The sequence below is a fragment of the Hemiscyllium ocellatum genome, unplaced genomic scaffold (assembly GCF_020745735.1).
Source record: "Hemiscyllium ocellatum isolate sHemOce1 unplaced genomic scaffold, sHemOce1.pat.X.cur. R1, whole genome shotgun sequence".
Taxonomy (NCBI): domain Eukaryota; kingdom Metazoa; phylum Chordata; class Chondrichthyes; order Orectolobiformes; family Hemiscylliidae; genus Hemiscyllium; species Hemiscyllium ocellatum.
The window spans coordinates 919389-943108 of NW_026867603.1; positions in this window are offsets into that span (position 1 = coordinate 919389).

Consider the following 23720-nt stretch of genomic DNA (forward strand, 5'->3'; position numbering starts at 1 on the left):
TAGCCCTCATTACGTTCGAGCCTGTCCCGATGCTCGTAACTTGGCTGTGCATGCTGCATTCCCCTGAGACTCCATCAAGCCCTACATTTTCCAACACAGTATACTTGCTTGAAATGGGGATAGCCACAGAAAATTCCTGCACTCCCTGCCTATGCGTCCTACTTTTCCTGGATTTAATCCATGTACCTGACTGCATCTCCATCTTTTCTCTCTTCCTATAATTGCCATCCATAATGCACATTTCTTATTGACGCAGAAATTCAGAGAGCTCGCAAGGAAGCTGTGTGTGAGAACAAACAGAGTTGTTATCTCTGCTTTGTTGCCTGTGCCACACGCTACTAATGTGAGGAATAGAGAGCGAGTGGGGTTGAACACGTGGCTACAGGAGTGGTAAAGGATTGAGGGTTTCTGATGCCTCGATGATTGGGACTCTTTCAGGAATAGATGGTTCCTCTACAAATAAGACTGCCTTCACCTAAACCAGAGTGGTGCCAATATCATTGTGGTGGGTGGGGGGAGCGATGAGGCGGCGAATTTGCAAAATGGTGTTCGGGAGGGGAAACTAAATCAACAGGTGGATGAAAACCTAAATTGTATTCCAGTGTCCAGGAAGTTGAAAGTAATGAGGTCAGAATTGAGGATTCAAGTTCGCAAGACTTGACCAGCAAGCAGGAAGATGTTTGAAGTATATCTACTTTGACACAAGGAGCATTTGGAATAAGGTGGGTGAATGTTCAGCACGGATTGGTAACTGGGACTGCGATGTTGTGGCCATTTCAGCGAAATGAGTAGAGCAGAGTCAGGAATGGTTGTTGCATGGTTTTTTTTTACCGCTAATGGAGTCAGGTGTTACTAGGGGACATAGCTTTAAATTAAGGGATGGGAGGTATAGGACAGATGTTAGGGGTAGATTCTTCACACAGCGGGTTGTGAGTTCATGGAATGCCCTGCCCGTATCAGTGGTGAACTCTCCTTCTTTATGGTCATTTAAGCGGGCATTGGATAGGCATTTGGAAGTTATTGGGCTAGTATAGGTTAGGTAGGATTCGGTCGGCGCAACATCGAGGGCCGAAGGGCCTGTACTGCGCTGTATCCTTCTATGTTCTATGTTCTATGCATGTTCCTGGATTTATGTGTTTCAGTAAGAACAGAGAAGATGTTAAAAGAAGGGGAGGTGCAGCATTGTTAGTCAAGGACAGCATTATGCTGGCAGAAAGGACGTTTGAGGACTTGTCCGCTAAGGTAGTATGTGCTGAGGTTAGAAAAAGAAAAGGAGAGGTTACAGTTTTGGTAGTTTTCTGTTGTCCTCCCAATAGATCCACAGATGAAAATGAAAGGAGAGCAAAGATAAATCTGGATAAAAGCGAGAATAACAGGGTAGTAGTTATGGGGGAATTTAACTTTTCATATATTGACTGGAAATTTGATAGTTTAAGAACATTCGAAGGGCCAGCTTTTGTCCAATCTGTGCAGGATAGTTTCCTGACACAATATACAGACAATCCGACAAAGGGTGAGGCAACACAGGATTTCGAAATGGGTAATGAAACCGGCCATGTGTTAGATTTTCAGGTTGGTGGATACTTTGGTGATAGTGACCAAAATAGGGATGTGTTTACTTTAGCAATGGAAAGGGACAGGTACATACCGCAAGGTAAGAGTTACATTTGGGGAAAAGACAATTGCGATAAGATTAGACACATTTAGAATACAGAGGATGGGGAAGGGGATGGGTACAATTAAAATGAGCAGCTCATTCAAGGAACAGCTTCTCTTTGTCTTTGATAAGTATGCACCTGTCAGACAGGGAGGAGGTGAATGAGCAAAAGAGCCGTGGTTTACTAAATAAGTTGCATCTCTTGTCAAGGGAAGAAGAACACCTATATTAGGATAAGATGTGAAGGCTCTGCTGGAGCGCTTAAGAATTACAAATCAACCAGGAAGGGCCTAAGAAGATCCAGAGTGAATATGAGAAGTCGTTGGCAGATAGTTTCAAGGAAAAACTTTCTATACGAACATCATGAAAAAAGTAATGACCAGCGAAACTATCAAGGATAGTTGTGGGAAGTTGTGTGAGGAGTCTGAGGACGTAGGGGAGGCGACAGATTAATTCTGGATGTAGGTTTGCTTGCAGAACGGGGAGATTCATTTTCAGGTCATTATGTCACCATGCGAGGTAATATTATCAGAGGGCCTCCAAATGAAGCACTGGTTGCTTAGCCCGCTTTCTATTTATATGATTGGGTTGGTAATGTCATTTCCTGTGGTGACATCATTTCGGATGGCGACGTCATTTCCTGTTATTTTTCTCAGGGGGTGGTAAATGGGATCCAACTCATTGTGTTTGTTGATAGAGGTCCGGTTGGAATGCTATGCTTCTAGGTATTCTCGTGGGTGTCTCAGTTTGGCTTGTCCTAGGATAGATATTTTGTCCCAGGCGTAGTGGGGTCCTTCCTCATCCTTATAGAAGGATACTAGTTTTGTGGCTAATTGATGTTTATGTGTCCTGTTGACGAGTTTTCTGCCTGTTTGTCCAATGTAGTGTTTGTTACAGTTCTTGCAAGATATTTTGTCAATGACATTAATTTAGCTTGTTATCTGCATAGGGTCTTTCAAGTTCATTCGTGGCTGTTTTATTGTATTGGTGGCTTTGTGGACTACCATGACGCTAAAGGATCTGAGTAGTCCGGCAGTCATTTCCGAGATGTCTTTGATATTGGAGAGAGTAGCTAGGGTTTCTGGACGTGTTTTGTCTGCTTGTTGTGGTTCGTTGCTCAGAAATCGACGGACTATCTTCATTTGCTACCCGTTCTTTTTGAATACACTGTATAGGTAATTCTCCTCTGCACTGTGTAGTTCCTCTGTTCTGCAGGGTGTGGTGGCTCTTTGAAATAATGTTCTAATGCAGTTTGTTTGTGGATGTTACGATGATTGCTTCTGTAGTTCAATATTTGATCCGTATGTGTTGTTTTCCTGTAGGTGTTGGTTTAAAGTTCCCCATTGACTGTTCGCTTTATTGCGACATTTAATAATAGTCGTTTGTTATTGTTTTCCTCTTCTTTAGTGAAATTTATGCCAGTAAGAGTATAATTGATGGACCTGAAGGTTTCATCTCATTTGTTTCGTTGGGTAATGATAAAGGTCTCATCCATGTAGCGGACCCAAGTTTGTGTTGGATGGTAGGCAGAATATGTTTTTCAAGTCTATGCATTATTGGCTCTGCCAGCGTTAGTATTCACAAGGAATAAGTCAAAGTCGCAGAGGAGAATACTGAGTTACAGGCTTGATTTGGAAATGCTGTTGTTGGACTGGCTGCGAAAGGAGACGGGATTGAGGTTCACAAGGAGGAAGTGTGTGTGATTTTGAAAAGTGTGAAAATGGATAATTCCCCTGAGCCAGATGAGGTTTATCCTAGCATTCTTCAGCAAGCCAGCGAGGAGATTTCAGAACCTTTGGCTTTGATCTTTACGTTGTCACTGTCAAAAGGAATAGTGCCAGAAGACTGGAGGATAGCAAATATTCTTCCCTCGTTCAAGAAGGGGAATAGAGACAACCCCAGTAATTATAGACCAGTGAGCCTTTCTTCGGTTGTGGGCAAAGTGTTAGAAAAGGTTATTAAAGATTAAATTTCTTACCATCTAGAGAGGAACAAGTTGATTTCAGATTGTCAACACGGTTATGTGAAGGGTCGGTCATGCCACACAAAACTTGACTTCATTTGAGATTATGATCAAACAGGTGGATGAGAATAAAAAGGTTGATATGGTTTGCATGGATTTCAGTAAGGCTTTTGGTAAGGCTACCCACGGTAGCTGATATTGCACAAAACACAGAAGCTTGGGATTAAGGCTGATTTAGCAGTCTATATCAGATATTGTCTGGTTGAAAGAAGGCAGAGGATGGTGCTTGATAGGAGTTCAGATAACAAGGATTCGTTTTGGAGCCACTACTCTTTGTTAGTTTTACAAATGACCTGGATGTGGGCATAGAAGACTGGGTTAGTACATTTGCAGATGACACTGAGTTCTCTGGACTTGTTGGTCGTGCTGGATGTTGCAGGTTACTGAAGGAAATAGATAAGCTGCAGAGCCGGTCTGCGAGGTGAAAAATGGAGTTTAATGCTGACATGTGATTCACTTTGGAAGGAGCAATAGGCATAACAATTACTGAGCTAATGATAGTATTCTTGGCATTGTACATGAGGAGAGAGATCTTGGTGTCCATGTACATAGATGCCTGAAAATTGCCACCCAAGGTTGTTAATAGGGTTGTTAAGAAGGCTTACAGTGTGTTAGCTGTTATTGGTAGAGGGATTGAGTTTTGGAGTTACGAAGTTATATTTCAACTGTACAAGAATCTGGTGCAGTGGAACTTGGATTATTGCATACATTTCTGGTCACTGCATTATAAGGAGAATGCAGAAGCTTTGTAGAAGGAGCAGAGGAGATTTATCAGGATGCAAGCTGGTATGGAGGGACATTCTTACCTGGAAAGCCTGAGACTATTTTTGTTAGGGAGAAGAAGATTGAGAGGTGATTTAATTGAGACATATAAGATAATCAGGGGGTCAGATGGGGTTGACAGTGCGAGCCTTTTTCGTCGAATGGTGGTGGCCAGCACGAGGGTACATAGCTTTAAATTGAACAGTAATAGATATAAGACACATGTCAGAGGTCGTTTCTGTACTCAGAATGTAGTAGGGACATGGAACGAACTGCCTGCAACAGGAGTAGACTTGCCAGCTTAAAGGCATTCAAATGATTATTGGAAACACGTATGGATGAAAGTGCAATTCTGTAATATAGATAAGCTTCAGATCGGTTCCACAGGTTGGCACAAGGCTGAAGGGTCTGTACTGCATTGTATTGCTCTATGTTCTAAATAACGGCGAGAATAGGGTTATCGTTCAATCATAAACATAGAAATGTATTGAATATGGACTATATTGTATTTCTAATAATAAAGAAGCTCACGAAATCTCACTCGATCTGGTGCAGTCTCGAGGAGCTGGTATAAGTTGGGACCTTTGGGGTCAAACGTGTTGGATATGACGTTTAATGAAATGGACAATTCCATCAGTAATTGGTTTGGACAGAGAGGAAGGGCACGTATCTCAGCAGAAAGATCTGAGAAGCCAACTGCACGTAGCCTTGGGGAGACACAGAAAGAACACGAATCAAAAATGTTTTAACAGCAGTATTTCTGAAACATAGAACTGTAAAATATGGGATATTCTTTCATATTAAACTGCAGGTAACATCAGGTGGAATGTTCTCATGCCCTGAACGATATGGATGATAGTGTGAAACATGGGAGATTACGACCAGAACTCAAACAGTGCCTTCCCGACATCAAGAGCAATAAATCATAATTCCAAACGGAACTTTATTATTTCTTTATTCATGAGAATTTGTCATCTTTGGCAAGACCAGCGTTTATTGCTCATTTCTAGTTGCTATCCTCAAAAGGTGTGTGTAAGTTTCTTGAATGCTGCAGTCTAACTGACCAGTTTTCCTTGACCCACAATGCCCTTAGCAAGGGAATTTCAGGATTTTGTGTCAGTGACGGCGATACTAGTAAATCAGGATAGTAAATGATTTGGAATGGAACTTGCAAGGGCGGTGTCCCATGCATCTGTCATGCTTGATTTTCTAAATGGAAGTGGTCATGGTTTGGGAAGTTAATGACGAAAGATCTTTGGGGAATTTCTGCGTTGTATCTTGAAGATAATAGACATTACTGCTCCCGAGCATGGGTGCTGGATGGAATGGAAACAATTGTAGATGCGATAGCAATCAAGTCAACAAGGATACGAAAACAGCTACAGAGGTTGATATTTATCCCTCTGTCCCATTTACAGAACAAAACCCCTTAGTTCTCAAAGCTCAAAATGCTAAAATTAAGATGATTTAATATTTGAATGAAGTGCAGAAAATTTCTGCATTGCCAACAGTAAAGAACTTAGCAATGTCATAACTGAGGACTAAGTCAATGTAGGGAAGAATAATACATCAATAACTTCCTTAAATCTCTTTAAATTGAAATCAGAGGAATATTCCAATTTTCTTGATTATTCTCGGCGTAGTGAATGCAACCAGTTGTAAAATTAAGTCGGTCACGTAAGATATTTTCAGAACATAGTCCATCATTTAACTCAGAGTATATTGGCTACAAATGTTTCAAATGGTGAAAGAATTGAGAACCAGAAATTATTTATTTCAGATAACTGGTGAAAGAAGCAATGACAATATGTGAAATTATTTCCTGCATTAAGTGGTTAGGATCTGGATTTTTCTGCCTGAGAGCGTGGTGATGAGGTTTAAATCGGGCATTCAAGTCGATAATGTATTATTCACTGAAAAGCTAAATTTGCATTTGCAAAGCCACAGCGAGAAGGGGACATATTAAACAATGTGGATGCTTGTGAGAAAAGCTTGTACAGACCATTTCTCAATGGTATAATGTTTTTCCAGTTGTCACTCAATGGTTTTATTCAGAACAGTTTCAATGTTGCAAATAATGTGGTTCAAATACTAATCGACAATTATAGCCACCCAGTTGTTCAGCGTGAATGTCCAGTACTTACCCACATTCTGTATTTTACAACTGGGTCAATAGTTCTACTCCTGAATCTCCGAAAGTATTATTGCTCAGTTTCAGAAAGGTTCATGACTCATTTGTAGTGAGAGTGGAGAGAAGATCATGGGCACCAGAGTTTGTGAGCCCAACATTTGTCAGGTTTGGATTTAGAGATGCAGAGAGAGAGAAAAAAATGCAAAATGAAAATTAAAGTGAAGTAGAAGTGAAATTTGGCAGGAGCTCTCTAATACAATATAAATATTCCTTTTGGAAGGCTAACAAAAGAATAGTCTTACATAAATAGGGGAAAACAAAATGCAGAAACCTAAAACACAACGACTTCGAGAACCTGTCCAGAAAACATCGACAGTTAGTACACAGGGTCCAACAGGTAATCGGCAAGGCTAATGCAATGTTGCCCTAATTTCAAGTGAGTTGGATTATAAGAGAAGGAAAGTCTTACTACAGCTCCACAAGATGCTGTTGGGACCACATCGAGAGTACTGTGAGCAGTTTTGCTCCCCTTATTTAAGGAAAGGTTTCAGTTCATTGGAGCCAGTGCAGAGACAGTTCACTTGGATGAACTCAGGTATCGAGAGAGATTGTCTTATGAACAAAGGTTTAAAATCCTTGGATACCATTGACTGGAGTTTAGAAGAATGAGCGGTGATCTCATTGAAATATGTAGGATTCTTCAGAGGCTTGACAGGCGAAATGCTGAGAGGATGATTCCCTTCACGTTGCATCAATGATTTTCCTTTGCTCTTCGTAGCTCCTCTGTGTTCCAGTGCGTGGTGCCTCATTGAAATAATGTTCTAATACAGTTTCGCTTGTGGATGTTGGGATGATTGGCACTTGGGGCTGTTCTCATTGGAGAAAAGAAGGTTTAGGGGAGATTTGATAGAGGTGTACAAGATGATTAGGGGTTTAGATAGGGTTGACAGTGAGAACCTTTTTCCGCTAATGGAGTCAGCTGTTACTAGGAGACACGGCTTTAAATTAAGGGGTGGTAGATATAGGACAGATGTTAGGGGTAGATTCTTTACTCAGCGGGTTGTGAGTTCATGGAAAGCCCTGCCAGTAGCAGTGGTGGACTCTCTCTCTTTATGGTCATTTAAGCGGGCATTGGATAAGCATATGGAGGTTATTGGGCTAGTGTAGGTTAGGTAGGCTTTGGTCGGTGCAGCATCGAGGGCCGAAGGGCCTGTACTGCGCTGTATTTTTCTATGTTCTATGTTCTATTGCTTTTGTAGTTTAGTATTTGGACCGTCTGTGTTGTTTACCTATAGATGCTTGTTTGAAGCTCTCTGTTGGCTGTTCGATTCACTGTGACATATAGGAACGGCAGTTTGCTGTTGTTTTCCTTCTCTTTGTGAATTTTATGCCAATAAAGATATTACTGATGGTCTTGAAAGTTTCCTCTAATTTGTTTAGTAAGTGATGAGAAAGGTGCCATCCTCGTAGTGATCCCAAAGTTTGATTTGCATAGTTGGCAGAGTGGTTGTTTGAGTTTCTGCATTACTGCCTCTGTTAAGAATCCTGATATCAAAATGAACCGGGACCCAATGAACACAGTCTGCCGATTTCCCAGCAACAAACCTGAAGAAGTAGAAAAATGCATCCAGAAACCAGACCCACTCTAGCCGACACCAAAGTCAAGTGGTAAATGACTGCCAGACTACTCTTGGCATCATGGTAGCTCACAAACCCACCAATACACTAAAACAGCAGCTCCCATATTGACAACTAGCAAAACTAATGTCCTTTATAAAATACCTTGCAAGAACTGTAACAAGCACTGCAATGGAAAACAGGCAGAAAATCCGTCACCAGGACCCATGAACATCAATTCGCCACAAAAAGACATGAACCATCTTCACCCATATCCTTACATACAGATGAGGAAAGATACAACTTCGACTGCGACAAAACATCCCTTCTTGGACAAGCCAAAAAGAGAAATGCACGATAATTCCTAGAAGCATGGCATTCCAACCAGAGTTTGATCAACAAATACATCGACTTGGACCCATTACCACCCTCTGCGAAAAAGAGCAGGAAATATCATTACTGCAGGAACTGACATCACCACTGGAAATGACATATCTAATCCAAGGAAACCTAAATACATAAATAAATATCGGGTCACTAATATGAGTGCTTCACTGGAGGCTCACTGAAGATGTTCCTAGTATTGCGACGAAATGTGTGAAAATGAAGCTTCCAGCTTAGTGAGCAAATGTGAATCATTAATTCATGATTTTATGAACTTCTATCAGATCATCCCTCAACATCCTACAGTCCAGTGAAAAATATCCCAGCCTATTCAACCTTTCTTCGTAACCCAAAATTCCATCCAAGACAAACTGGAAATGACTGCCAGACTACTCAGACCTCTTGGCATCATGGCAGCTCACAAACCCACCAACACATTAAAACAGCAGCTAATAATGTTACAAAACCCGATATAGACAACAAGCAAAACTAATGCCCTTTACAAAATACCCTGCAAGAACACGATAACATTCTGCCATATCTCCTCAGTACCCTCTCCAAATTAATACGATCCTTCTGAAAACTGGGCGAACATGACTGGACATCGTTTACAGAAGAGGTCTCACCAATATTCTGCACAACTTTAACATGATTTCCCAAACCGTATACCCAAAGGACTGAGCAATGAACACCCTGTCTAGGAGTGATGCAAACTTCATACAATTGTATATCAGCACCTCGACATCATTGTGTTCTCCAATACAACGCAAGGCCTTCTCATTAGTTGAATAAGCCTTCCCCTTGTTTCTATGCCCAAATGCAATACCTTACATTCTTTCAGATCAAACTCCATTTGCCATTTTACGGATCATTCACCCATTTGATCAATCATAAAAAAGCCTTCTTCACTGTTTTATGACACGAATTTTGATGCCATCCTGAAACGTACTAACCGTGCCGTTGTGTGAATTGAAGGCCAAGAGGGATAGCTTCTTGGGGTGTCAGGGAATTGAGGATTACGGGAAAAGGACAGCAAAGTGGTAACGTTGATTCAGCCATAATGGTATTGAATGGCAGTGGAGGCTCATTTGGGTTGAATAGCCTGTTGGTGTCATTATTCCTTAATATTGTCCGATGTGATACAATGTACAATGTGTTAGAAAAATGTCACTGACCATAATTTACAATGCAATTTTATTTTGGAATATTTATAAAATATTTGAATTACTGTTACGGACATATTATGGTATTTATGAACACTTGATGATACTAGCCATGTAGTACTTGTTAATATCTCTATCACATATTGACATTAATGTACAGAAAAATTATTGATGAAAATCTTGACAATTAGAATAATGGTAGTGTTTAATGCCACTATTACGTCTGATGGTCAAGTACTTTTTTTTCCAACTGTCCCAAAGATCACTGATACAAATAATGTGCAGCTCTATTCGTAACAGTCATTAATAGCACTAAAAGTGATGTACAGTGTTATTCATTAAACAATAACTGTCACTCGTCATAAAATAAAGTACCAGATATCCAGTTCTAATAATCAGTCTCAGACTATCTGATACTTACCTCAGATTGTGTAATTTAAAGTTTTGAATTCCAGATTCACAGACAGTAGTTTCACTCCCAAATGACACAATTTATTATCACATCTGTTCAGATCCATCACTGACCAATGTACAGCGAGAGCAGAGATGAGATTCTCGGTCCCAAAATCGGGTACTTCCGTCATTCAGACTAGGGATTGGATCAAGCAAGATAACTAATGGCATTAGAAAACAGAGCCTGTGTAAAAGTCAATATGGATAATCATACTGCAGGTATGAAGGTACGGGGTATTTACAGTATAAAGAACAATGTTGCTAATCTGACGAATATCAATTCTATTAAAACAGCATATTTAACAACATCATTACCAATGCCAATTATGCATTATTTTATATCAATAATATTTGTAATGGACAATATTTCTCATTCTCACTGCTGGTATTGTGAATACAGTATTGTTGATACTAACAACTTTCAATGCCTTTCAATCGTCATTGATACTGTACATTTTCAGACAATGCCAAAGAAAATCGTACAAAGTCTCGTACTTACTGAAGTCTCGTGCATTCTACAGTTTCGGTTTCTCAGTCACAGACAGTCGTTTCACTCGGGAACCTCCAGTTTATTACAGTCGAAGTTCAGAATTATCAGTGACTGTTTTATACTGATAGCAGAGGCGAGACCATCAATGCAAGAATCAGAAAGGTTGTTATTGTTTAGACTGGGACCTAAACATACACACACAAAAAAACCGTGTTTTTGTGTAGCCAGGTGAAACAAACAAGGTATGAATTTGGATATGATGGGGTGCAGAATACACGAGATTTCCCGATTCTTCTGCACCATGCTTGGCCGGATTTTAGGTTTAAACAATTCAGAGTTTCGTTACAGTGTGGTCCTGTCAGAGCTGGTACATATGGTGTCATCTGTTTCATAACTATCTCCACTCTTGTCCAATTTTACCTCCACTCCTTGTTATTAATACAATTAACGATACACGTAAATTTGCACACGTTTTATTAATAACATTACAGCTAAATTAAGAATGTACAGTGTCAGACATCTTGTCATTATAAACATCTCACAACCTGCTATTTACTCCAGTCCCTGTATTTCACAGTTTGACTTCCTCAGAACCACAGATGTCATTTAATCCTGAACCTCCCGAGTCATTCCAATTGTCACACACACACACACACACACACACACACACACACACACACACACACACACACACACACACACACACACACACACACACACACACACACACACACACACACACACACACCAGGACTTGACATCCAACAGAAAAAACACGTTTAGTTTAAAACGAGCTACAGCACACAAAGGAATGCATACTCCGCAACCAGAATACACAGATTAATGCCAAAGAGCAACACAGTATGTTATTCAAGGGAACCTTGCGGCCAGATGGCACAGATTTATCCCAAAAGGGATGACAGCATTTTCACGCCGACTAACACGAGATGTGATTTAAACTGAACTAGAGAGTAAAGTTAATCTCATAGAATGAACATCAATCCATTTCTCAGATGGACACTGATGGACTACATGCATCTGTTGTACGAGTGAACGTTTGTTCATTGCTCAAATGATCATGAGTTTATTAGACACATTCATCTCGTCCCTGATGTTAGAGTAAGTGATATCTCAACACTGTCCCACTTTCTCGTTGACGGTTCATCAGCGAAAGCTAGGAGCTATCTGTTTCCCATAATTTGTGTTAAAAATGGTTAAACTTAGGGCAGCGTCAGTTACAGTACATATATTACCTCTGTATGTTTTGTTTCTGCGTGTCTTTTTGTGTGTGTTAGTTTGCCTGGATGTGTTTATGCTTCTGTGTGTCAGTGGATATCGGTGTCTGTGTGAAAGTTTGTGTCTCAGTATATCTCTGTATCTTACTGCATGTTTCTGTACCTGTGTGTTTGTCTATCTCTCTTGAAATATCACTGTAGCTGAGTATGCGTATTGGTGTGTGTCACTGTGTATGTATCTGTGCCTGTGCCTCTGTTCAGTTGGGTCTCTGTGTTTTGGGGGTAATTCTTCAGAAAAGAGGTGAACTCTCCCCCCTCCCTGTGGTCGCCTTTCTCTTTGGCTGTCGTTTTGTGTTAATATTGCATCATATTGATCTGTGTTTCCATATGTGTGTTTCCGTGCATTTCTGCCTGTGCGTTTATCTTTGGCTGCAGTTTGACTACATGAAGGGGGATTTGAAAGAACAAATTAATTGAAACATGATGAAACAAAGGCTCTGAGTATCTCTCTCTCTCTCTGTTATCATTATAGTGATAGAATGTCACCTCTGGTGGCCTCCCCACCCCACTCTTTAAGTAGCAGATATTTTCAGAGAAAGTATCCGACTGTAAATCTCTAATGTTGCACAATTGTTTCCTTCTGCAAAATAATGTCTTTGCAGTCACAGCGCAATTTTATCAAATCCACGTTGCCCAGAGAAAGGAGCAGAAGGAAATGAACCAACACAGTTTTGGTCTCACCCTCCTCCTCTTATGAGTTCTGCTCTCCCATAAAATCCAAGACAGGAGATTACAAAACATTAAAATTGTAGACAATGCAATACAATTCACCATATCTCCTTCAAAAACAGTTCACATGGAGCTGGCTGCATCCAGTTAAAATGGAAATACTCTATTAAATGTGCATTATATAGGAAATCTGAGCAAAGATAAATTATTTCCTCATTTCAGAAGGAACACACACACTTCTGAACACAGACATGTTTCATTTTGACGAGCTTAAGCATGATTTCAACCTCAGCACACTGTGTGTGTGTGTGTGTGTGTGTGTGTGTGTGTGTGTGTGTGTGTGTGTGTGTGTGTGTGTGCGCACGTGCACACGCGCATGCATGTCTGTTGATGTTGCTGTCAGCTACTTTGTCTCTTTCTCTCTCACTGAACCACTGATGATTTTGACTTTCCACCAACCGGGACGTGGTGCGGTCTGCAGAGGGTGGCATTTCATCATTTTGAACACAAGCGGCAATCAAAACAGACCAGACATCTCTCTCTCTCTCTTTCTCCCCACCAACCCTCCCTCTCTTTCCATTTCTTTCTCTGTGTGTCAGTGTGTATGCATGTACATGTGGCTCTCTGCATCTCAATGTGTGTTTCTGCCATTGTCAATATGCGTGTGTCTGTCTCTGTGTGTGTCAGTGCGTGTCATAGCGTCACAGAGATGTATAGCATGGAAACAGACCGCTCAGTCCTACCCGTCCATGCTGACCAGATATCCAAACCCAATCTAGTCCCACCTGAAACACCCGGCCCATATCCCTCCAAACCCTTTCTATTCATATACCCATCCAAATGCGTCTTAAATGTTGAAATTATACCAGCCTCCACCACATCCTCTGGCAGCTCGTTCCATACATGTAGCACCCTCTGCGTGAAAAAGTTGCCCTTTGGCTCTCTTTTGTATCTTTCCCCACTCATCCTAAACCTACGCCCTCTAGCTCCGGACTCCCCGACCCAGGGAAAATACTTTTTCTATTTATCCTATCCATGCCCCACATAATTTTGTAAACCTTTATAAGGTCACCCCTCAGCCTCCAACGCTCCAGGGAAAACAGCCCCAGCCTGTTCAGCCTCTCTCTGTAGCTCAGATCCTTCAACTCTGGCAACATCCTTGTAAATCTTTTCTGAACCCTTTCAAGCTTTGCAACATCTTTCGATCAGAAGGAGACCGGAATTGCATGCAATATTCCAGCAGTGGCCTGACCTATGTCCTGTACAGCCGCAACATGATCTCACAACACCTGTACTCAATACTCCGTTCAATAAAGGAAAGCATACCGAACACCTTATTCACTATCCTATCTGCCTGCGACTCCAATTTCAAGGAGCTATGAACCTGCACTCCAAGGTCAGCAACACTCCCTCGGACCTTACCATGAAGTGTATAAGTCCTGCTAAGATTTGCTTTCCCAAAATGCAGCACCTCGCATTTATCTGAATTAAACTCCATCTGCCACTTCTCAGCCCATTGGTCCATCTGGTCCAGATCCTGTGGTATTCTGAGGCAACCCTCTTCGCTGTCCACTACACCTCCAATTTTGGTGTCATCTGCAAACTTACTAACTGTATCTCTTATGCTTGCATAAAAATTATTTTTGTAAATGACAAAAAGTAGAGGTCCCAGCATGTGTTCATATTTTCTTCAGTATGCGTATCTGTGTCTGCGTGCTTCTTCAGTGCATGTCTGGCTGTACACACGTGTATACATATATGTGTCTTCATGTGGCTTCTATAGGTATTTCTAAATCATTATCTAAATGTGTGTGTCTATCTCTCGAACTATCACTGTTTGTGACATATATAAGCGCTAGTGTGTCTGAGTGTGCATAATCGGGTGCATCTCTACTTTTGTGCCCGTGTTTTGTGCAGCGGCGTCTCTGTTGTTTTCATTGTGATTTCATTGACATCTGGTTAATTGCTGTGGTTACGTGATACAATGGTCATGTTGGTGTGTCCCACCGTGTGCATCTCCGTTTGATTGTACCATTATGTCCATCTCGAGCTGAGGTGGACCTCAGCCATGTTACTCCACAAGCAGCAGATATTGTCTCACTGTTGTGAATCTGTCAGGATGCACAGTTGTTTCCTTCCTCAAACAATGTCTTTGGTAATTACAGGCCAATCTTGTTCGATTGATGATGTCTCTGGGATATGCACAGAAGGGGCCAAACGGGACGAAGAGAGAAAGAGAGACATTGAGGAAGTTGAAAGGGATATAGGGAGGGAGAGGGAATAAGGGAGATAGATTTTCTCTGCCAATACCAGGGCAGCAAGAGCGATCTCACCTTGTGCCGACTTGAACTAGAGTAATCAAACATAATCAATCAGAATACCTGTTTTGGAGGGAGATAGCCGCAGGGGACACCTACACTGACTTCCTGCTCTTTATCTGGCTTTTGCTCATCCATTCCCTTTTTCCCTCAACAATCCAAATCTGTGTTGTGACCAATTCACTAAATGTGCTATCTACGACTGCCTCAGCATCGCATATGCTCCAAAGTGAGTCCATCCACTGCTCCAGAGCCTTAATGCAGACTAACAAGAGCTGCAGCTGAAAATGTGTTGCTGGTTAAAGCACAGCAGGATAGGCAGCATCCAAGGAATAGGAAATTCGACGTTTCGGGCATAAGCCCTTCATCAGGAAAAAGGGCTGATGAAGGGCTTATGCCCGAAACGTCGAATTTCCTATTCCTTGGATGCTGCCTAACCTGCTGTGCTTTAACCAGCAAAACATTTTCAGCTGTGATCTCCAGCATCTGCAGACCTCATTTTTTACCCTTAACAAGAGCTGCAGCTGAACACAATTTCTGCACGTGAAGGAGTCAGGGATATCAGCCACGTACCTGTGCTCCCACATTGAGCTAGATGAGCATAACAAGGGTCAAAGACCTCCTGCCACTTTAACCTTAAGCTTAACCTAATCTTAACTTAGATAAATGAAAAAGGCAAATGAAAGTGTTTTTTTTAACAATCATACGGTAAGTGGAGAAGTAGAAAAATAAATCCTTACCTAATCAACATACCACAGAGCACTTTTTTCAGTTAGAGGAGGAGAGCAGGTTGCAGACAGACAGCGTCTTCAGTTCACTGCTGCCCAATTATATCAATTCACCCATTTTCCCGGTTCGTCGTTCTCACCTTAGGTAAGTCCTATGAAGAGGGACATTTATCTCCCCGGTAGGCCTGCGTTGCTCGCGTTCCCTCGGCCCCCTGCTGCAAATGCAGGCCGCTGGCACCCAAGGTAAGTCCTTTCTGAAGGGAAGTTTACCTTCCTGGCAGTTCTATAGTCCTCTCTCTCCCATTACTCCCTGCTGCGCCTGAAGACCGCTGACGCCAGAAGTCAGTCATTTTAAGAATTTAATTTATCTTTTCCACAGCCCCCTGATCCTTTCAATCCCTCTGCTACCTGCTGCAAATGAAGAATGAGAAAGAGAGAGAGAGAGAGAAGAAAGAACGCGATAAGAAAGAATGAGAGAGAAGAGCAGAGGGAAGATAGAGAAAGAAAGAGAAGAAGAAAGGGAAAGAGAGCAATAGAAAGGGAGTGAAGGATCTTAGCCGAACAAAGAGAGAGATAAGAAAGAGGCACAGAATGGGAGAGAACACTTGAACTTCATAAGTTGCGAATTAGTCAGGAAAGTTAAGTTAACAGGGTAGAGATAAACAAAGTGGGTGGAAATATTAACAAGCACGTTAAAACGTTGTCTTTTTTTTTTGCGGTAGAAGATGAAGCCTTCTTTATTTCATTTGAAAAGTTGGCTGGGCAGATGCGTGATCAGAGAACTTGTGGATAATATTTGTTCAAGCTCAGCTGGGAGGCATGGCTGGTGACGTATTTGCTGTGCTGTCTAGATGAGGGTTCAAGAGACTATGCAGATGTCTATGCAGACTATTTTGCGTGCACATAAACTTGTACCAGAAACGTATAGTTAGTCGTTCAGGAACATAAAGAAGGAACCAGGTCAGACCTACATTAAGTTCTAAAGAATTATTCCCAGTAATTTTGTTTGATGGGTTTGGGCCTTAAAATGTGAACTCTATGAACTCTGAGAACGAAAGTCTGGTGGTGGCGTTCACAAATGCACTTCCAGAGATGATAAACATTCATGTGCATGATCAGAAATTTCAAGAAGTGAGAAGAGTGGCAGAAATGGCAGCTGAATATGCACTGGTGCATAAGGAAACATTTAGCTTCTGGCAATATTTTCATCCTGTGAGGCATAGGATTAAGGAGAAGGAGAGATCCTACACTACAGCACAAAAAAAAGGAGCACACTGGGAATGGTTTACAACGGGTGAAAAAAGACGCTCAAGAAGGTGGAAAGGAGGTAGAAGGCCTTAGGTGTTTTCACTGTAATGGAGTGGGACATAGAAAATTACAATGCTGGTGGTGCAAGAAGGATGCTATTAAAAGGCGTTTTCATTTCCAGTCAGTGTAATATGTAAAGTTACAGTGCTGGTTGTTGAAGAAAGTCACTTGGGCAGAGATGTGGGAAAAGAGGCTAAGCCAGTGGGATTAGTGAAAGCAGTTTGGAGAACGAAATCAAGCCGAGGAAAGTACTTTTGGAATAGATTTCGGAGTATCAGTTTCAGTTTGTTCTTAGCGGCGTTCAAGGTAGGAGTGACACCATTTGATTTGGAAAGGCCAAAGGAAGACTGGAGGATTGAATGCTTAAAAATTTCATGAAACTTTTCAAGACTGTTTCGTAAGACGATTGCACTACCATAAGTCACAGCAAGGAACAGACACTAAAGAGAAAGACGACAGATTTGACATTCTTTTGGCGGAAATCCTCTTTCATGCAATATTTCAGGAATAACCTGAACACAAAGAGTGTCAGGGAGGAGTGTTTCATTCTGACAGGCTAATGGACATTCAACAGTAAGACGAGACAATATTTTCATGCATATCCAGAATCGGAATGTATTCCTGAGGGTCATTATCTTAAAGATAGAATCCTCAGATGAAAATGGAAAACACGGCAGATACTGCTGAGGACAAATGCAGAATTGCATCAGATTGTGTTGCCGATAGCAGACAGCGGCAAGTGTTACTGGTAGCACACAATTTACGAGTAGGTGGTCACCTAGGTGTGAGGAAGGCTCAGGCTAAGATACAAAAGCATTTCTATTGAACTGGACTGCACAATGATTTGGTTACATTTTGCTGTACATGTCATACGTGTCAAATGGATACATTTGGCCGCACATGTCATATGTGTCAAATGGTACGTTAGCAACCAACAGTAATAAAACCAGCAACTTTGATGTCGATTCCCACAGTCAAATAACATTTGTCATAGGTTGTGATTGATTGTGTAGGTCCTCTCTATAAAACTAAACGTGGTAACTATATTTGATAACCATATTTTATGTGTCTATCAGATTTCCAGAGGCAAATCCATTGTGGAGCATTAATGTAAAACGGGTCGTACCATCCTGATTCCCAAGGGGCTTTGGAAAGGTGGCATCAGACCCTGAAGGGCGTGTTAAGAGCATACTGACAGGATTTCACGTATGTTTGGGATAAATGTATCCCATTTCAACTGTTTGCCATGAATGCGTTTGAATTAATATCTGGACATGAAGTGAAAGGGTAATGGAAAGAAAATGAAAAAAAAATTGATAGGAACTAACACTTGGATTATGTACGTGAGGTGAGCGAGGGATTAAATTTGAGAGGGAGTTAGCTAAGCAGCACTGAAACAGGGCACAGCATAGATAGAAGCAGGTGGCAGGTAGAAACTCTAAAATTCTGACATTTTGCCGTAGCGATGATGTATTAGTATTGTTACCAGAGGTAGGACATTCCTTCAACGCCAGGTTTAGGGACACTACTAACTTGAGAAAATGTCAAGGCAAGTAAACTATCTGGTAAATATGCCAGATAGAAAATAAGCTTTATCAGGTATGTTATTTGAATAGGGTGAAACATTACCATCATCACAGATAAATATTTTTTCGTTGCTGCTCCACAGGTTGAGGAAGCAAATCTACATATCGTGGAGTTTGTTATGTCTCAAAATACCTTGAATAAGAAAGAGTTGGTTGAGCAATGGGATAGGTTACTTAAACATCTGTCTCGGGGCAGAGAACATAGTTATGTTTTTTTGCTTCAGTATGCGGACGTATGTAGAAATCAGATGGGAAGTATAATGCCATTGTACATGATGTAGATATAGGGTGTACAGTTCGGATAAAATAACACCCCTATTGACTTAATCCTTTCAAAGTCAGACAGCTCAGGAGGTGGTGGACGACATGCTCAACGAGGATATCATCGAACCTGACCAGCAAGTGGAGTTACCATTGATTTTGCGTGAACTATCGAAAGGTGAATCCCGTATGAAAATTGGATGCATACCCAATATCAAAATTGGAGAATTGTGCAGACAAAGTTGGACAAGCCACTGATGTCACACTATTGGATTTCCTGCCTGGTTAGTGGCAGAACATTTATCAAAGAAACCAAAGATATTTCTTCGTTTGTAAACCCAAATGGGTTAGATAAATTCATAGTGAAGTCCTTTGGAATAAAGAACGCACCAGTCACGTTCCAAAGAGTCATGAACAGAGTTGTGGCCAGATTAAGAATTTGTGAAGTTTGTCTCGATGATGTAGTGATCTTGAATGAGTTATGGAAACATAACGTGGCACAGTTGGCAGGTTTCTTTGAATGATTACAAGAAGCAAAACAGGTAATAAACTTTAAAAAAACAGAAATCACGAAGGCAGGGGTGATGGCCTTTGGCCAGAACAGCGGTCATGGAATGTTGAATTGAAGGAATGCAAAAGAGAAAGGCTGTTCTGAGCTGCGACCTTCAATGCACCTGCGGTATGACTGGATGACTGTGGTACGACTAGCACATGGTTGCTGTTTTGACAAACATTTGAATTTAACAATACAGTAGAATTGCCCATGACTCGAAAACCCAATCGAGTTTGACCTTTTTCTTTTGCCAACATTGAACCAATCAGATGATCTAATGTTGGGAATATAAAAATGCATGCATTTTGAAAATTGGACACAGCACAACTACCATCAAAAGAGTCCCAAGGAATTAAGATTCGCACTCTTTCAAAGGCAGCTTTTGATATGAAGCATGTTAGAAGTAAAATGAAAGGATGACAACCCAGGGGGATCTTCAGCCAGAAGAAGACATACACCGAAGACGATAGCCACAGTGTGGTTTCGGAATTAACTTGGTGTAATTTTAATCAGTATATTTTTGGAACTTTATATTGTTATGGAGTTGGCAGCAGGTAATAAACAATGAAGATAAAGGGGTTGTGAATAGTTGTTGTTTAATGTTGATTTTTAGAGTTAAGGAGTCAATTGATATTATTTTCCTTAAATAGTTGAATTTCGGAGTTATCTGTCACTCAGATTTTTAGCAGACTATGATGCGAGGTGAGCTTTTCTGAGTGCTTGCTTTAATTAGCACAAGGGTTCTCCACTGTGTCATAACATTATCCTCACTCACTTTCTCTCTAAGCTTATCTTCAAACTTAATCTCCATTCTTTTAACACGACTTCCCCATTTTAAAAAATAATTTCTGAAGTTCAATCTCTTTCTTTCTTCCTTTCTTGTCCATCCCTTTCTCTCTGGTCTTTCCCTCCCTTTTTCTCTCTTATTCTCCCAAATTGATTGGTTCTTTATCTCTTGGTTCGTCTTTGCTCTTTGAATTGCATTTGAGGGAGAAACGCTGCAATTTCGCTTGAGTGAAGACCTCGTGTTTGTTGGTTTCCATCCACTTCCATAGAAGCGGTACAAACAATTCCAAAATATAATCCAATCGATTTTTTTTGCATTCAAGCCTGCTTGTACTGCTTTTTACACTCAGGAAACAGCATATGAAATCCTTTGTTGAACTCAATAGTGATCCATGTACGGTTATTGCCTTCCAAAGCATTTAATGCAACTAAAAATAGTTCCAAAAATATAAAATCTTCAAATCTTTCAAACGTCAGTCTAGATCCCGAGATAACACTTTGTTTTAAAAAGAATGCCGAAGGTTTAGGGGCGACATGAAAGAGGTTTACAAAATCATCAGAGGCATGGATATAATGGATTTTTCAGGTATTTCTCGCAGAGTAAATATGTGCTTTACTCGCGAACATAGACATAAGGTAAAAGAGGCAGTGTTTGAAGCTGAAAAGCATAAGACCAAAATAAATGGGAATAGGAGTAGGCCTTTCAGCCCATCGAATCTGCTTCAACATTCAATATAATCACAGCTGATCCCAATAGCTAGTTGTGGTAAATGAAAGAATTTGTGAAATGACACAAAATTAAATCCGCCAGTCTGCTAATATGGGAAAGATTAAACTATATTGATTAGAAATTATGGATATTTTTATAAAGGTAAGAGTGAATTACTCTTGAAACTGCAAATTTGAACCTCACAGAAAATTCTGGAGAAACTCAGCATTTCTAAGCACTTAATGGTCATAGTCGAGTTATGGAAATCACTAAATTAATACGAGCTGTTGAGTTGGAAATGACATTACGTAAGTGGAAATCATTATTGACAATAGACTTTTAAAAAGTTTTGTTACTTTTTCGTGATTCAAGTTCAATAATTAAGTCTCAGTGCTCCATACATTACATCACATCTGGGAATTGATTAACCAGTGGAATATGTTTCTTCAAATTATAAATAAGTGTAAGTTAAACAATAGTGTACTGCCGGTATTCCAAAGCTTGTTAATTGTAGCTTTTAAATACGAATCACCTCAGCAACTATTGCATTAAGATCGTTAACAGTACGAAGGTACACATCACTTTGTACTAAATTCGAAATGCATTCTCCAGTTGTCAATATTCAGAAAATATATTACATCTTGATTGCTGTGTTTTCTGTTCCTGGTAAGTGGCTGTAACCGACAATGTTATTTAAAGTTGTGTCTGTGCTGTTTCTCACTTTGTGTTTAATACTGCTGCAGATTGATTTAGTCTAGAGAAGCAGATATTGTAATAATCTAAAAAGTGTGAATGAGGAAAAAACATGTCTGAATATATGTTATGTCCAAAAACAGAGTCAACGCAGGAAATGAGAAATATGGCGTGATCAGACAAGATATTTACTAGAAACCTAAGACAAAATGAGCACAATGCATCATCAACAGTTTACAAAAAAACTGTAATATCTATGTCCGAATACTAGTGACATGTAAATTCAAAGAATTGTAATAACTGAAAACAGAACGAAATTTGTACGCTCTGTCAGACATTGAAGGAACATTTTTGTACATTGACATTGGTAGTGGCATGCATATTAAAGACTACAGATATTTCGGAATGGAAGTAAGTTTGCAAAAGGCAGAAAAGTGTTTGCGTTAAGTTATGATGATATTCGGTACGAACTATACTCGTGGAGACAGGCAGTAGAAATAACTTGGCTAAAAATGAGCAATAATAAATGAGATGAGTGAGTTGTGAGAGCAGCCTTTAAGACTTTTGTTGTACCCATATGATAGGATGGATTATGATCCATCATTTCAAGATAGCAGACGGTCTCAATAAAATGGACTGCAATTAGGCTGAATTCTAACCTTGTTTCAGATTTATTGTAGTTCTTTGCAATAGAAATCCAACCTGCAAGATATTGCAGCATTCGTGTATGCAGATTAAAAAAAAACAAAGCCTTGAACTGCTATGACATGTCGTGGGTAAAGTACCAAAGAAAAGCAATATCAGTCTGAGGGCAACAACTTTAGCTTTGTCCCCCACAGCCCGGCAGTCATTTATGTTTCTCCAGTACATTCAGTTGTTTTCTTGATTTTTTAAAAAAAAATTAGTACACTACCATTGGCAGTTCGCAGTTTTACTGTGGTTTATTGGACTTGCTTTTAAGTTTTAAATACTGTAATGAAGATATCTTTCAGATCCGTTGTTTTGACCATTGCGAATGCCCTTTCTGTCTTATCATTTTTGGATGCATTTGTATAAAATGCTGTCTTTCCCTCCAAAAAAGTCTGTTGTATTTCCAAATCAGAAGGGCAGTCGAAAAGTACCTGACATGTTCCTTTGTTTGTGCTGCATTATCTGATGAACAGGCTTGTCACTTCGAGATCTTGACCTTTAGAGATTGTTCATTTACCATACAGCCCTTCACTTCTCCAACTAGCTCCTGCTATTCAGCAATTTTGTTCTCGCCAGTATGGGTTATCAACTCACAATCCTTGTAATTATAGTTCGCACTTCCTAGTTCCCGAAAATTATTCATTTTGACATCCCATAATTTGTTGAAGGACATTCAGCTTTTCTGGTAATGTTGACATCCGTGCTAGTTTTGGAAATTTTTGTCCACAATCCTCAACCCAGACGTACCTGCATTGTGCTGTTGAGGGTCCTATAGTGTTGTTGCCCTGTTTACTATCTGAGTTCTTGCATCACTTCATCTGCATGCATCCACGCCTCAACCCATTGGAATAATGGTTTTTCTTCTTCCACCCTGACGATGTGAATATTCAACTCACAAACTTCTGATACGACTGCAATGTGAAGTTAAGTTCAGCAAATAGTATGCACTCTCGTTCCCTCCCATTCTTCTCTCCAGCTACCACATTACACTTTTCAACTCCATAGTCATACCCATCTGCACTTCAATAATTTTTTGTTTTCTGCAAGAATCGTAAGATCTGCCCATTTGTCTTGCTCTATTACAGTGGTCAAAGTCTCAACTGTCTCCCTTGTAGGTGAACTAGCGATTAACCTCATCCTGCTATAACTCAGTAACTGCATTTGCTGATGCATCTGCTGTTGATGCAATGTTCAGTACTTCACGAGAGGAAAATAAAATCCGAGCTTCGATGGCTTGATTGCAAGCAGCAGCCTCAGCTTCAAAGCAATTGTCAATTTAAATCTAAATCCTATTGCCACCATTAGCACACTAGACTTGGCCTGAAATTATCTTCTATTTAAATGTAAAGAGGGAAACTATGTTGTTTAGTTTAAGTCTTCTGCGTCAGTTGAAGTCAACAAATTGAAAACTTGAGAATATAAATAACTCGCTTCATTTATTTTA